Here is a 17,434-nt window from a genome sequence, read left to right on the forward strand (position 1 = left end):
GGGCATGCCACATCATGTTAGGCCATACGGGGAATCATCAGGGTCTGTCATGAGGCAAGAAGGGGGAGGAGTGTGGGCGAGAGCCTTTATAATAATGTCCACAGAAAGGAATGAGTATAGCATGATAAACCTCTTAGGAGTGACTGGTTATCATTGCTTTATTGGGCTCCGGAGTCTCACCACTTGTCTTGTACCTAGCTCTGGGATGATAAAGGCAGGTGGGTACTGGCTAGGAGTGGGAGAACCTGATAAAGGAGGTGATTGGGTGTGGCTTCTGGATTGGTTGGTTTGCATTTGAAAAAGAGCCACTTACTCTCTCTAGGATTTGACAGTCCATCTAAGGTCATCAAGGCTCCAAGAGGTCAGAGCATCAGAATATAGAAAATAAAGACATGGCTAATGGCTAATGGTTAATACAGTGTGCCCCCCACTCCACCCCATAGAATGCTTGTGGTGTTAGTTTTCCTCTTTGTTGCAAGAACTGGGTGAAGGGAGGCAGATTTTTTTTTTTTTTTTTTTTTTTTTTTTTTTTTTGGCTCTTCACTGTGAGAATCTGGTGGGGTTCGGGGAAGTAAAACCTACAAATGTAAGAGAGCTCCCCTGAGACAGCACCAGAATTTCCTCTCCCTTGTGCTCGTCCACTTTTAGCCCCCAGAAATTTTTGAAAAGTATCATTTTAGTGTTCTCACCAGTTTATGAGCAGCTTTTGCTCTGGGTGAGCAGATCTTGGCTGGGACTAGCTATTCATCTCACCGGTCACTCCAGATTTCACTGTGACGCTTGGCCCTGCAACTTCTATTTTCTAACGGGTCCAAGAAAAGCCATCCCTGTTCAGTTCGTTGAGCTTTTTCCTTGTTATAAAGATGGAAGTGACGACTTCAAAGCTCTTTGCATTTCGTAGCTGCAACTAGAGGTGCTGGAACTGAAACCAGAAATCTGGTCATTAAAACTGCAATATCACTGGTGCTTTCTAAAGATTACAGCGCTTAACTATCTACAGATTAAAGGTCCTGGTCTCCCACGATGCAAACTGGCTGAGAAACATAGTAAAATGCAGGAAAGAAAATTCTAACATGCTAAAAGTTTTGAAGTCTTTAGATTACACATGTTTTTCTATAATGTTATGTCCCCATTAGCAGGGTTTGCTTCCTCAAGAGCCTAGTGCTGCCCCAAAATAGCCATTTTTCTGCCCACAAACAGCCAGTGATATGGACACAGTCATGATATGCTACAGAGTTCCCTGAAAGTAATGTTACGAGTGCTTGCTAAAACCAATCCTAAATCTTTCCTTTCAAACCATGCCCATTAAATGGTTAAGTATGCTATCCTAATAACTAGCTGCATGGCACAATATTATCTATTAGAGATGCCAAGATCAAAAACTTTCATGGTTTCTACTTGCAAAAGTCCAAGATGTAAATAAAGCCTTATACCTAACTGTATCACATGACAAGACTCCAACAGTGAGCATTATTCTGTCTCCTCAACCTCTCATCCTTATCTGTTCCTCAATGTTCCTGGCCAGTGAACTGAGTGATGGGTATTGATAGGATCAAACCACTAATCCTCCTCTACCCTCCTGGAGTTAGAAACAATTGGGAGATTGGCAAAGTAGTTGGATAGATGGAGATGTAAATATCACCTATATGGCTGATATAACTATATTGGAGGACAGCAAAAGTCTGATAGATAAGAGGGACTGATATTTCTAACTGCTTCTCAATTTAGACATGATTACAGCCTACCTATGGGAAATAGCAGATGTAGTTACCCAGAATCACTACTTTCTACCATTTTGTGGCAAAGAGGGCAAAAAAAGCCAAATCTCTCATTCTTAAGTACTTTTCAAATATTAGCTCAATTCAGTTGAGAAGCATTGACACCTATAAACAGCCCATTCCAAAACCACAGGGAAGAGTAAGAGATTGGGCAAGATGCTGGATGTGTTTCGGTCGATTCCTAGTTGCAAAAGCTCAAAAAATGGGCAATACACATTCTTTTATTAAGAGGGAAGAAAGAAGGAAAGTATTAGAGCATTTCATAAATTTTTATATCCCAATTAGTGAAATTATAAAATGACATACTTAAATGAATTGGCTTCAGTTGACTGGAAAATCACTTATTTAGGCAGCAAATACCTAGTAAAAAGACATATTTATGATTGCCTGAGATCCTGGAAGCTAAACATTGCTATAAGCTTTCTCTCTCTCTCTCTCTCTCTCTCTCTTTTTTTTTTTTTTTTTAGAAATCTAGGAGTCATCAAATGCTGTTCCTTTATCATACACAAAACCAAAAAGTTAATGAACAAAGTTAATGATCTTTTAATTATGGATTTGAAATACATTGTTTGTAAAAATTTTAAAGATGTATGCTTTCTTTTAACCTAAAGGAGCCATCAATTATGTATATTAACCTGTATACCGCAGTATTCTTTAGCTCATTATATTCTGTAATTTTTTCTTAAAGATGTTATTTATTTAACAGACAGAGATTGCAAGTGGGCAGAGAGGCAGGCAGAGAGAGGAAGGGAAGCAGGCTCCCCACCAAGCAGAGAGCCCCATGCGGGGCTCGATCCCAGGACCCTGGGATCATGACCTGAGCTGAAGGCAGAGGCTTAACCCACTGAGCCATCCAGGCACCCCTCATTATATTCTGTATTTAACTGTCTTCATGTGCCAAATTATATTTAAGGAAAGAAATCCTTTGAAAATTATTTTTATATATTACAATTTCGAATAGAGTATTCTGGATGTGATCAACTCAATATTGGCAAAATACTTTCATTTTTTTCTTGTTTGTAAATCATATAGTCTTTATCTATTTGGAAAAGTTGCTATGGTTAAAGAGGCAGATTACAACAGTCGGAAGTTGGCATGAAGTACAGATTTATTTTTCTAGTTGTAAAGAATTCTTTTCCCTTTAATTCTGGGGTTTTCACTTTCTCACATCTATTTTAAGGAAAATTAACATCATTTCCCTTTTTCACCTATAGAACAGAACTTGCGCTGCAGACAAAAAAGACACCTAGAGAAAACATGGCATGTGAGCAACGTGTTCTTACATGATGAGACATTCTCACAGGAAGGAAAATGGCCTGCTCATCCTAAAAAATTCCATCAAATTATAATGTAGTATGTGCAGTAACTTAGGTAGTTACTCTAGCAATAACTTTTCTATAATTTGTAAAAATCAAATAACACTGTATTTAAGCAGAAGGATAAACATGTCAATAGGCATTCTTAAAATTTCTGAGAAACACAAGAGTTTAATTTGACTTAACACAAGCCAATGCTACTATTTACCCCTCGCTGAGGATGGGAACATAATAGAAGCTATTTAAATTCATTTAAGTTGATTATGCTGATCTTTTAAGGTATACATAAAAATAAACAACCAGCTCTGTATATTATATCAAGGCCTGTGAAATTAGTTTAGAGAAATTTGTATAAGTATGTGGAAACTGGTCCCTCACTCAAGAAACACACATTTTTGATGGAATATGTCTGTCATTTATTTTCCAGATATACAGAGGAGGTATTCTTTCTTTCTTTCTTTTTTTTTTTTTTAATATTTTATTTATTTGACAGAGAGAGAGAGATCACAAGTAGGCAGAGAGGCAGGCAGAGAGACAGGAGGAAGTAGGCTCCCTGCTGAGCAGAGAGTCCCATGTGGGGCTCGACCCCAGGACCCTGAGATCATGACCCGAGCGGAAGGCAGAGGCTTAACCCACTGAGCCACCCAGGCGCCCCTATTCTTTCAAATCATAATATAGCCAGCAATTTAATTATGGGATGAGAATTGCAGCACCATTTCTTATTACCTTTTCTCATCTTCCTTTATTTATTGTTTTCTTCTTTGTGTAAGTCTGCAGAGAAGTGAACTTTAGTGACCATGTCCATAAGTGACCACCAGAGAATATATATGTATATAACTAGCCAAATAGAATAGATGGCCTGAAGTACCTTTCTTTTCTTTTTAAGTAAGTGCTTCACCCAATGTGGATCCCAGTGTGGGGCTTGAAGTCTTGATCCCTGAGCTCAGATCAAGAGTTGGATGCTTAACTGAGTAAGCCATCCAGGTGCCCCTGAGGTAACCATTTTTATTTTATTTTGTTTTGTTTCATTTATCTTTTAGAGAGAGAGCGTATGTGAGTAGGGGGTGGGGAGGGGCAGAGGGAGAGGAAGAGAGAGAATCTCAAGCAGATTCCCGACTGAGCAGGGAGCCTGATGACGGGTTCAATCTCACGACCCTGAGATCATGACCTGAGCTGAAATCAAGTGTTGATTGCTTAACTGACTGAACCACCCAGGTCCCCCTGTCCCCCTACCCCCCAGGCAATCATTTTCAGTTCAGTGACTTTTAGTGAACATGTACTGAGCACATACCATGTGTTGAGTGTGCACCTGGTTATACAGTGTTGAATGGGGAGACAACTTCCTACACTGCCAGAAGTTATATTTCAGTGAGGGTGAGAGATAAAAAAAAGTACTCCAGTAAAGAAATAGATACTCAAGTAGTGGTCATTGCTTCAGGATGATGATGGGAAGTGACTAGAAGACACATGGAACTAGATACAAAAGGTATCTCCAAGTGTCATTTAAAATGAGACCAGGGGACACCTGGGTGGCTCAGTGGGTTAAAGCCTCTGCCTTTGGCTCAGGGCATGATCCCAGGGTCCTGGGATCAAGCCCCGCATTGGGCTCTCTGCTTGGCAGGGAGCCTGCTTCCTCCTCTCTCTCTATCTGCCTGCCTCTCTGCCTACTTGTGATCTCTGCCTGTCAAGTAGATAAATGTAATCTTAAAATAAATAAATAAAATAAATAAATAAAATGAGACCTGAATGGCGAGAAGGCAGGCATGTGAAGAACAGAAGCACCAATTTTCCAGGAAGATAACACAGGTCTTAAGGTGGAAATGAGTTTGATATCTTCCAAGAAGAGAGAGAAGCGTGGCATAAATGGAGAGGCTGAAGAGGAGATTAGGAACACCTAAGTTTGGTAATGATGGATCATGTAGGGACCTCAGATGTGACTAAGGGGTTCAAGTTGTAACCTGGTGCATCTGAAAACCACTGGAGGGTTTCCGTAGACAGGTGAAGTGATTTTAGTTACGTTTTAAAGATTACATGTAGAAAATTGATGGAGGAAGACGAGAATGAAAGTGATGAGTTTCAAGAATGGTGGCTGGTGACAAACAAGATGGAGAGACAGAGAGAAATTACGAGAGCCTTTGGCAGTAGAACCAAAGACCGTTCAGGCTGATCGGCAATAGGGCGTAAGAGAATGAGAGGAATCAATAGTTTCTTGTTTGAGCCATTTGGAGGATGGCAGTGCCGTTTTATAATGACTGGGAGAAGAGTAGGTTTGGGACCCGAGAATCAAGATGTGGGTCTTCAGATGTTAAGCTTGAAATATCTATTAGATATCCAAGTAGAAGCAGTCATATAGGTAATTGGGTGTATGAATCTGGAGTTCTGAGAAGAGGTCTGGGTTGAGAAAGAAATTGGTGATTTGGCAGCAGATGGGTGGCCTTTAAAGTTATGAGGCTGAATGAAATTTCCAGGGAGAAATTGTCAAAGGAGCAGAGAGAGTCATAGCCTGGGCACAGTTCAATATTAAGTAGAGAAAAACCCAAAGTCATGACCCATGCCCAGTTTCTGGCATTACTCTCTCCTTTAGTTTTGACGCTACGAGGTTATTAATCAGTTATTTTCTTTGGGAGAGAGCTATCAGGGTGCAATTGTGATGGAAGTTAGTTACAATTTATTTTTTCTTCCAAAAATGTTGTCAAAGTAACTTTAAAGAAATGAATGGATCGTTAAGTAGTCGCTGTCAAACAAAAGAGATTAATCCTCTGACTCCAGATGGCTCCATCATAGTAGAATCAAGAGAGATTTTCTTGCCTCTGCCCTTAGGTTTGTTTTCCCTGCCAAGGCTTTATTGCCAAACTGACGATGTTTTCATTATCCCTGATGTCCTAATTCAATCTCCTATTCCTTATAGGATTATGGCCAAAGTATTTTATCTTTTAGTCATTGGTCTTGATATTCCAGACCTGCCTACAATACCTTGGATCAAATTCACTTCCATAAGTTTCTGGACCCCAAATGAGCCTCGCTTCTTTAGGCAGATCAGTTTCCTGTAGAGTTTAATAGCTCACCCTATTCTTCCCATTTCTTCTGAAAGGCTGCACTGAGTATCATCCTTGTTAAAGTGGTGGCATCTGTGTTCTTGTGCAAGACCAAGTTGTTTCAAGGGGCCACCCGAGGTCCTCTGGAATCACATGAAACAACCCAGATGGAAGGAGACAACAGATGTCATCTCACTTCTGTTTTCATAGCCCCCTCTCCTGAACAGCATACAGCACAAAGCCCTGGTTCCTGTTCCATCCTTGCTGGGAATTGTTGAGTCATTCCCTCTGGGGGAAGTCTTTTAGGTTTGGGAAAGAGCAGTCAGCATAGAGACCAAAATACAGTTGAGACCCTGCTCTGCGAGTTTGTTTTCTCCCGCAAGTATTACATGAGTGAGGGTTCTTCTGTTCTCCAATATGTACCTTCCGGGATATGCAAGGTGTCAGATGCCATGTTTAAGTTCATGTTCTTGAATTTGGGGTTCATATAAATGGGGCTATGTTAGAAGTTCCTAAACTTTCTGGATTCTGGACACCTTTGGTGTTGAAGCAATTTTTCATGGCACTCCTACCCCATAAGAACTACCTAACTATTCTGTGTTTTAACTAGTTAGGTTCTCTATTGCTTAATAATAGGGGTTTATATAGTGTTGGACATCTGGGTTTGCTGTGTAAAATTTAAAATGTTTTGCAGCACCAGTGTGAGTTTTGTGTCTTGGCACTCAGCTACGAGCTGTGCAGATGTGTGACTAGCTAAAACAATGTCAAACCCAGCACACTCAAAGCATCCCTCATGGAAAAGTATGTCATAATGGCAAGTCTCCTGGACTTCTTAATAGGAATCTAGACTTCAATTATTTGGAAAATATTTGAATATCTGGAAAATGTATATGATGACCTTAGAAATTCCCAATTTCCAGCAAAAATGTAACAAATGGCAGGAGTCGAGGAATTAGTCCAGGCATTCGCTGCTCATTATTAGGAGCAGTAGTGTGCAAAATCAGGCAAGTCTGTATGAATGTGAATGCTCTTCCAAGTCTGTGTCAAACTGAAAGTTTATGAAATGTAATAGAAAGCCGTTCCCTGGCTAGTGTTGGACAACACATGTTGAGCATTTGTTGCCCTCCTCTTATCCATTCTAAATGTGAAAGTCTGCCTGCGTTTGATCAGTTTCTCCCATCATTAACAGCCTATAAAAAGGCATAAGAGGATAGCAAAAATATTTCCGCATATTTAAAAGAACAAAGTGATGAACGATGCATTTCCCCCAGAATCCAGGTGTCCTTCCTCCACAATTCTCCTGTGAGCATTTTACTGCTGGGTTTAACAGCCAAGTTTCAGGAGCAAAAGAAGATGTCCCTTTGCTTCCAATCAGGGGGTATAAATGTTTGCATTGTCTTGACTGCACTTAACCTTACTACTAAGACCATAAACCAGTTGTAGCTATCAGGGTCAGCATCTGTGACAAAAAACAACATTATGTTTCATCTCTGGCTTATTGTTAATTGTTAATTTTCGTTCCTGACACATAGCCATTTTACATCCTTCCCGATCTGTGTGGAATATAATCTATATGTGGTGATGCTGAATTGTCTTGCCATGGAGATTAAAAGAATTTCTGGATATAATTAGTTAATTGGCTGCCTGGCACTTTGAAAAGCGTGAGCTCGGTGTTTCCTACCCTGGAGTATAACCTCATAATGACCACCCACAGTCTGGTCCACACAGGAGTTTGGGGACAGACTCACTTATTTATTTGTTTAAAATTGGTTAAAATCTGTGTGCCTGATCTTCCTGCCAGAAAATACATTTTAATTAGAAATGATGATCATGCATTTGCTGAGGACAGGAGAAAGGGAAGGAAGCAGGGAACTGGCCTAGACTGTATGTTTCAACCCAACCTTGCACAAGACAGAGTGCATCCACGTAAAACCTAGAGTTAGCCTTTCTGTATTTCATTTTGACTTTGTATAAGACTCTGGGGGAATGGAGCCAAATATATTATTTCTTTTATGTCTGGGAAATAGGCGTGCCCAAAACTGCCTGAGGACACCACTCAGCATGTGTTGGACATTCAGTAAAGTTTCCTGACTCCAACCATGAAAGTCTTTCCATTCACTTCCTCTCTGGAGCAGGTCTTGGCAGACAAGGCAAGTGGCTAATGGTGGAAGATGGGCTCTGCTAGGACTGGGAATTACATCTAAGTAATTAGGAATACTGGAATCCAAAGATCAAAACCAAAAGACCCAGGGTGAAAAGTGCATCTAAAACGCCGGAACCTGGACTCCACACTCTGCTTGGCAACTTATCAAGAAAGTAACCCAGGAAAAAACAAGGTGGAAGGAGATGGTCTTATGTAGTTTTTACATATGGTTACTTCTTTGTCTGGTTGTGGGGAAGGCAGTAGAAGAAATGTGATTTCTAGAATGACAACTACCATTTGCCTATCTTTTCCTAGTCTCATCACTGTCTGTATGCTTTTTTCTTATTTGCTTCAGTCGGAGACTCGCATGATTTATTGCATTTAACTAGCAAGATTTATTGAAATTTTAGAATTTAAAGTGTGAGAATTATACATTGTTCTAAACACAAAGGCATAATAATAAGAATTATTATTTATTGAAGAATACTATCTATGGAAGCCTGGACAAATTTAATGTTTTGACAATTCAACAAGAAATTTGTATTCAATATTTTGATAATGGAACAAAGTATTTTTATTACTGTATTGTCTTCTTTTCAGAAATGAGAGAACTGAGCCTTTACAGAGTTTTAGTAACTTGGACAAAGGTATAAAATTAGTAAAAGGCAGAAGCCAGAATTATAACCTAGGCCTTCAGCCATCAGACCAACACTCATATAGCCTTCCTTGGCAGTCCCTCTGGGATCCCCATAATCCTGACACAGACATACAGCATAATCATGTGAAAAGTGCTGAAGAACATTCCAGTGCAGCATGCGCGTGAGTGGAAAGGGACATGGTCCAGAGATAAGAAAGGAGTGACGAGAGCCCCTGAAGATTTTAAGGTCCAGCAAATACATGAGGAGAACAAATAGAAGCCTTCCTCTTCAAAGAGGTAGTAAATGAAACTAGTGACACCGAATATTAAGTTTAAGTTTTCATTTCGATTAACCTGAAGAAACAATGCACTTGATTCAAAATCCAAGAGACACAAAAGTGTATAGATAAACCCCTTTCAATCCCGTTTGTCCCCTCCATTTAGAACGCTCGGAGACAACTGCTATCTGCCATTTTCATTTTCATGGGTATCCTGGTATTATCTCTTCAAAATTTATGTTCTCTAGCTTGAGGTGATCAGAGTTCTTTAAGATGCTGATTTGGGAACGGAGAGATAGTGGCTGTTGACAAACCCTATCTCAGCCATGCCTTTGTTTTTACCATATCCAACTAATCAGGTCTCACCCGTTTGATAGTTGCGATGAACCACTTTAGATCAAGTGCCTTTTGTACATTCTATTTAAAATTTTCTAAAGAGAACCCGCATGTAAACAAGATGATGTGTGTGTTGGGGGTGGGGAGCGGATTTCTCACCTACCATTGAAAAGAAATTGCTTTCAACTGGAGCACTTCAGAAGAACTAAATCATGTAAATCATTCTTAGTTTGTCATCAAAATAGCCTCCCAGAGGATCTCAAATTCTCAACTGCCTACTTCCCACCGCTTTCTTTGCCTAAATATATACACATATCCATATGTGTGTGTGTGTGTCACATTCTTTGAAATAATAATTCTTTGAAGACTACAGAATTTGCACTTTTCACTCTCAGATTCTCCTCGTCTCCCATGTGTCTGCCTTGCTGAGATTTGTGACAGCTTTGGCATCATCTCTATGTTATGACAGAGACGGGAGAGACAGCTCTGTCCCTGAGAGCAGTCAAGTGTTGTTAGCCCCTGCCTTGTGGGCAGAGAGGAGAGTGAAAATAAAGAGGCGACCCCTCTTTATTCTTTCCGGTGGCCAGGCCCCGACAGTTGCACACTGGGCAGAGCGACACCCCCGCAGAGCTGTCACCTGCGTCTCACGCACACATCCACGTCTGCGGGGCAGCTGGTGAGCGTACATCACAACGCTTCCCGAGGAACCACGACAGACTGGCACGCAGTGAGGTGGGAAAACTCTGTCACTGGTCTTGATCCCGCTGAGTGGTTCCAGGGCGCGGCTAGCAAGGACAGCAGCTTCTAAGTCAGAGCCTGGGGGGTTGTGAAGCAAGGGCCAAGGATACTTCAGGAGAAAACACCAGGTCCTGTCCCCTCCACATCAGAGAGTTCTCACAGCCTCCATGAAAACAGAGAAAGGGAAGGGTTTTCTCTCGACAGCCCTGCTCCAAAGGAAGAGGTCTTCTCCCCACAGAGGAGTATAGCGGGACCAGCAAGAGTATTGGAGCCAAACCGAATTGAGTCCATATCTTCTTCTGGCTAGTACTAAATCTGTTACTTTAGAAGGTTTTCCTGGTTTGAATCTGAATCCCCTCACCCATGAAACAGGGATAATCGTCGTGTAGAAATGCCAGCTTTGCGGCATTGTAACAATTACGAGAACTAATATTCAGGATTCAGAGTATTCAGAGGACTTGGCATAGCTGGCACTCCATGGATGTCCTCTCCAGGTACCTGCTTTGGAGGTGGGACACCGACGCGTGCAGAAAATCTGAGGCCCCTCCCGGCCCCGCTCCCCTCCTCACCACAATAACAGCTTCAGAGTCTGGGGAAGTTGCTGGGGGAAGTCGAGTTTGGAGATGGTTTCGGATCTGTTTTCTGGAATTCCCCCTCACGTTGCTTCTCTCCTTTTCCTTGTAAGGAGCAGAAATTCAGGACTGGCTCCCTGTACAGATGTACAAAATGCTTAGTCTCTTGCGGCGAGAAGCGTGGTCTGACCAGCTAAGTTGGCTGAAACTTCCAAAGGATATTGATATCAAAATGCTTACTTTTCTCACAAGATCCTTATCCCAACATAGAAAATGGGTAGGAATGTGGAATATATGTGAAGAAATTGCCCTACTTCAATTCCTGCAAGGGTCTATCACTGTGTCCAGTGTCCTCTATGAACCAAGAGAATGAATGGGGGCAGTTTTGGGTCCCAAAGAACTCAATGACATCTCCCATCATCTATCGGTAACATATTTCTATTATACTGCTATGGGAAAAAAAAAAAAAAGAAAAAAGAAAAACTGCTATGAAATTCCGGTATAAATGACTTTTCTTGCCTATTATTATTATTTTTTCATCTTATGTGCAATTATTAATTAGTCAAATTGGTACTTTGGCAAAATTGGTATCTTGTTTAACAGAACATGCATACCTCTCCCTCAGACTCATGTACACTATGGGAAAAGGTTCTCTTATGAAATTTAGAATCTCTCTGTGACTCTGAGGTTCAGTGTCTGTAATCATTTGGTGATTGAGTTTTTATGTTTTTGACATCCTTCTAAGTGAATTCTTCTCTGATGTCAAACCTGGAGGAGTAGCTTGTCTTTCAATGTATTGACTTCAATGTTAAGGGGAGAACATCATCCAGGAAAATCCCCTTGGCGTTGTAGCAAATCCCAGGCAGTACTATATAGGTAATTGTGAATGGGCTTCCAGACACAACGAGGACCCTGTGGATAATCTGATCACTGTAAACTGTTCAAAGTTCCCCATATATGAAATTCAGGCCGATGCAACCATTCTCCTTGGCCACCCAAGCAGTTTCCTAGGGTATATTAAAAAAAAAAAAAAAAAAAAGATCCAGACAGCAGCTGCAGAAAATTTGGGGACCCTTTTCCCTTTGAGTGAGTGTTTCCAGAAAGCAAAATAAATAAAATGTCAGAGTTTGTTCATCTGGTTGGCAAGGCAAGCTCTCCCTCTTCTGTGGAGGAGGTTGAATTGAGGAATGTTGTGGTTTCTGGGATTCAAAGCTGGAGACACAGCACAACACACACCTTATTTGAGAGTGATTCACATCATACATTTTCATAAGGCATGGACCAGAAAGCAAGCTTTGTTTTCAAAATGTGTTTCCTTGGCACTGGTTACAGCAATTTGGTGTGTGGTTCATTGTCAAAATGCTGTGGGTGGCAAAAGCAATCGAGTGAAGGTGCATGAAATATTTAAATTGGGGTGGCTTTCGCTCAGGCTTTACTCTTCTCCTAACACCTGTATTCCAATGACAGCAATTAAGCCTCTTGTAAGGTAATAATCTGTATCACAGGATGTCGGAGCTGGCAGAAACTTACTGAGCAAACTTTTTCTGTATTGCAGGGCCAGAAAGGAAATATTTTAGGCTTTACAGACCATACAGGCTCTGTCACAGCTACTCAGATCTAGTCAATTCTGTCATTGTCAATGAAACCAGCCAGAGGCAATGCGTAAACTAGTGGGTGGGGCTGTGTTCCAGTGAAGTGTTATTTATAAAAACAGGCGGTGCCCGGATTGGGCATATTCGTTGCAGTTTTCTGACCCCTGGTTTAGAGCCCTGCTTCCTGTTCACAGAAGAGGAAACCAAACCCCAGAGATTAAAAGAATTTGTCACTATCATAGGCCAGGTTGTGGCAGGACACAACATATCCAGAGCCCACATTTGGTCCTTTTCCTTCTCTTCACATGTGTGTTTTTCTAATCCTAAAAAACAGTCCCCCTGTAGACTCAGAAGCCTCGAGGAGAAAGAGACAACTTTCTCTTCTCTGTTTTGACATTACTTTAGCTAAAGTAAATGTCTAAACCTGAGAATACTACTGTCGTCGGAACATTTAAGAAAAGAAATCTGTAACAGAAGAGACAGATGTGAATATGTTTATGGAAAACACATGTGTGCATGTTGGGTACAGAATTTGTTGCTTCGAGCCATGGGGGAAAAGTCATTGCTAACAGGGGAAGAGCAGAAGATTTGGACACACATGGCCTGTTTCTCTGCTCAGAATGCGGCACCCTGCTTTTCCCAAATCTCCGGTCTTGTTCTCTGTTCTAGTTGGACCAGCGCTTCAAGCTCCTCTGTGAGGCCTCTGTATTTTGTGAAGCCAGTGACCTCACCTGCCGCAGAACTTGTTTCACACTTTTTTCCTTTAGGGGTAGTCTCTGATGAGGTCAGGGCCTATTTTATTTTATTTACATTTTTGTTAATTTTTGGTAACGGTTAATAAAAGAGAATTAGGTGGTGAGAGGAGAAAAACAGATAAAATATTTTCAAGGATGGATTGAGAAAGAGAGAGGAAGAGAGATGGAGGCATCGCCTGTCACTCTCCTTTCCCTCAGGGCAAAGGGGGTTAAGAAGTGGGTGAGGGAATTAGAGGGGGCTGGGTTAGGGTTGCTGTATTAGGCTCAATTGGGGGAGATCTCCTTCCAGATTATTTAAGGCAGAGCCAACACTTTACGAAAAGCTGTGCCTGGAAAGGGTGCACAGGTATTTTCTCCCTTAGCTGTGCCCAGGTCAGTACACTCAGCAAGTCCTCTCAAAGGCTGTTCTCCCACAGCAGACTCTATGGAGCTGTAATTCAGACACATACAAACATGTGTTACGTGAATACAAGGGTTTCCTTTCCAAATAAATTTGAGAAATTGTAGATTAAACAAGGTTCTGCAAGTGTCTTTTTTTAAAAATTGTTTATTTCTTTATTTGAAGGAGAGAGTGAGAATGACAGCGAGAGAGGGAATTCTTAAGCAGGGAGAGTGGGAGAGGGAGAAGCAGGCTTCCCACGGAGCAGGAAGACTCAATCCCGGGACCCTGGGATCATGAACTGAGCTGAAGGTAGATGCTTAATGACTGAGCCAGCCAGGTGCCCCAATTCTGCAGTTTTCTTACTCTGGGACATTTCAAAGCATTTAATGTGCCACTGTAAATCAAAAATTTCTAAGATAGAGATACAGTCTGCAGTGTTTCCCTAACATATGGGATCATTGGATCATTTTATCACAAAACATATGAGGGACAATGTCCTCAGAACACGGCTATGAAATGCTGATTTCAGTCATCTGCATGATTCTGCATTGGTAGAGTCTCACTTTCTCCACCAACATGTATGTTCTTCTCCAGGTTTAGGTTGGGAGCTCCTGAGAGCAGATCACGGTGACACTTAGTGGGTATCGAATGGATAATTGCCGAGGAGTCAACAGGTCAGTGTGTGCTATGACAGTTCAAGTGCACGGGCCTTACTTGCTTTCATATCTCTTCCCCCAAGTAGTCTTCTGTCCCTTCTGAGTAGTTCTTCTTCTGTATAATGTCTCCTTATTCCTTGTTCCATCCTCCTATTGCACACAAATGCAACAATAAGGGGCGGGGGGTCTTTGATTACCTAGGGGACCCATAGAGGTCCTCGGCTTCCCTATGGCCTCTTTGTGAAAAATCAGCTAGGGGACAAAATTCCAGCCATGATGGCCTCCTGTTTTTTCATGATACCCATTGGCTACTATTCCCTCCTGCCCCTTCCCTTCCACACTTGGCCCTCCTGATCCCATTTACCCTGCTCTTTTTTTCTTCTTCTTTTTTTTTTTTTTTTTTTTTTTGGTTATCACTTATTAGCCTCTAAAACATGCCATTCAGTCAGCCTATCCTAATCCATCTTTTTAACAGCCTATCCATTCAGCCTATTTAACAAACTTCACATTTTGACAATGGCATATATAATTCCTCAATTCTCTAATTGGTTCTTTTTTCATATTATCCCAGTCTTGTTTTAGGAATACAATTTTTTTTTAAATTCCCTGCCTCCCGTATAAAAATCACAATTGCTCATTTCACCTCTTATAAGAAACTTTCTCTGAAAAGCACCACCTTCAATCCTAGCCCTGCTTGCTTCTTGCCCATCTCCCTAGAGGACAAGGCAAGCTCAGAGAGTACTCATTTAAAAGTTCTGATATGGGGGCAACGGGTGGCTCAGTCAGTTGAGTGCCAGACTGTTGATGTTGGCTCAGGTCATGATCGTGGGGTCCTGGGATCGACCCTCCTATCATGCTCAACGAGTCTGCTTGGGATTCTCTCTCCCTCTCCCCTCCCCTACTACTGTTTCACACTTGTATGCGCAGCCACGCACTTTCTCTCTCTCTCAAATAAATACATAAATCTTAAAAAAAAAAAAGTAGAAAAAAGCAAAGTTCTGATAGGGACAGTAATGATAGGGCCATCCAGCGTCCCTGTTGGGGTACATCGCACGTGTATTCTGGAGCTCCAAAGCTCAGTCATGAGGGCCACATTCTTTTGGAACATATGTGTCTCAAAAGTTCTATCCTGATTCAGTTGTACTGAACCCTCTTGTACTAAACCGGCTTTGCCATCCCAGAAGGAGCTTTGGAATAGGTAGCTTTGTCACAGCATACTTTGTTTCTTACACTCCCACCTGCTCACTCTACCTAAACAGCCTGTCCTCCCTGCTGTTCTTCCAACATAGCGACCACATTCTGGTCTCAGAGCCTCTGTGTTAGTTGCTTTCTGTGCCTGGAACTCTCTTTCTCCCAGCATCCATGTGTTCCTCACTCCACTCCTTCATGTGAGGATTTACAACTCATTACTCTATATAAAATGAAAATAACCCACTCTGGCTCTCTCTAACCATCGTTTTAATTTTTACCATACCATTTAAAATCTAGTACACTATATCTATTTCTTCATTTTTTTTCTTTCATTTTTGTTTTGCTTGTTTACAGACTGTCTCCATTAAAATATAAACCCTATGAGAGATCATTTTCATTTTCTGCAAAAAAAAAAAAAAAAAGGCAATTTTTCATTGCCTTTTCTTTTTCTGCTATATCCCCAGCATCTAGAATAATGCCTGGCACATGGTAGGTTCTCCAAGAATATTTTTGAGTCAGTGACCCTAGAAAGCAGGATTTAGACAGTCAGTTGGGCGGGTAAATTGCAATCAATGTGATGACTTAGCCTGGAGCTTGGGAGACAAGGTGAAAGTAAACTGTAATTTGTGCAGATAGCAACAGTAGGCATTGCCTGGAAGAAGCATTTGTGTGTAAGATACTTTATTTGGGGTTTGTTGGAGGGAACTAAGGACAGCAATCCCAGTCATTCTTTTAAAATATGTCAGATCATGTCACATTTCTGCTTAAAACCCTCAATGCCCCTCCATCCCACTCAAGCAAAACCCAAAGTCCTTCACATGGTCTTTAAGGTTTCCTTCCTCCCCTAGCCATTCCCTTTCTCATTAGTGCTGTCTGAGAGTGATACACTATCATCCACATATATCATTTGGAAGTTTATAGTAGAAAAATTAAATGATAAAAGTAAGGAAGTGGAATTAATTTCAACAAAATACTTTAACCCAGTATACCCCAGATATTATCAATTCATTATGTAATCAATGTGAAAAATTATTACTGAGGTGTTCCCCCTTTAATTTCATACCAATTCTTTGGCATTCGGGAGCATTTTAGACCCACAGCGCATCTCAGCGTTGAACAACTGTGTTTCGAGTTCTCACTGGCCACGAGTGTCTGGTGACTTCCATGTCAGATGGTATCTTTCTTAACTTCCCTCTTCCGGGTCACTCCATTCTAGCTGTTTTAACCTCCTTGCTCAGCCTCTTTGCCATCCCTATCATAGGTGAAACACATTTTTACTTCAGTGAGGTTGCCAGATTGAGAAATTAAAAATAAATGACACCACTTAAATTTTACATAAATAGCAAATAACTTTTCAGTATAAATATATTTCAGATATTACATGGAGGATACTGGCAACACACAGGGATATACTGGCATCACATGGAACGTGCTGGTGTTTTATCTGCCTGCCCTATACCTCAGGCCATTTGCATTTCCTCTTTCCTCTGCCAGGAATGCTCTTTCCCAGTTACCACACTTCCCTTGCTCATTTGTGTCTCAGCTCACAGGCCTTGGGGAGGCCTTTATGCATAACCCCATAGTAAATATGTGTCTCCACAGCACTAATAATTATTTCCTTATTCTATACTTCTTGGCACTACTTTGTAGTTTTCTAAAATCTCTTTTGTTTACTTAAAAATCTATTTTTTTGTCTATTTAAAATTTAAAGTTAAATTTAAAATCTACTCTTTTCTATTTAAAATCTCTTTTTTGGTCTATTTTTGTCTAATTTTGCCACCCCATTAGAATATAGCTTTTGTGAGAATAGAACATTTGTTCCCTATTGTCTCTACAGTGTCAAGAAAAATGCTGACACATAGTAGGCATTCAATATATATAATAAATGTGTTCAGTAAAAAGGGGAAGATAGGTAGTAGAAAGTGATACATATATATATTTATAGTCATGTATTTTTGAGTCAGACATTCATAGAATAGGATCATGACTCTGTTCTTTATCGGGTGTCTGACTCATAATTTCCTA

This window comes from Meles meles, chromosome 11 (assembly GCF_922984935.1).
Source record: "Meles meles chromosome 11, mMelMel3.1 paternal haplotype, whole genome shotgun sequence".
In the NCBI taxonomy this organism is placed as follows: domain Eukaryota; kingdom Metazoa; phylum Chordata; class Mammalia; order Carnivora; family Mustelidae; genus Meles; species Meles meles.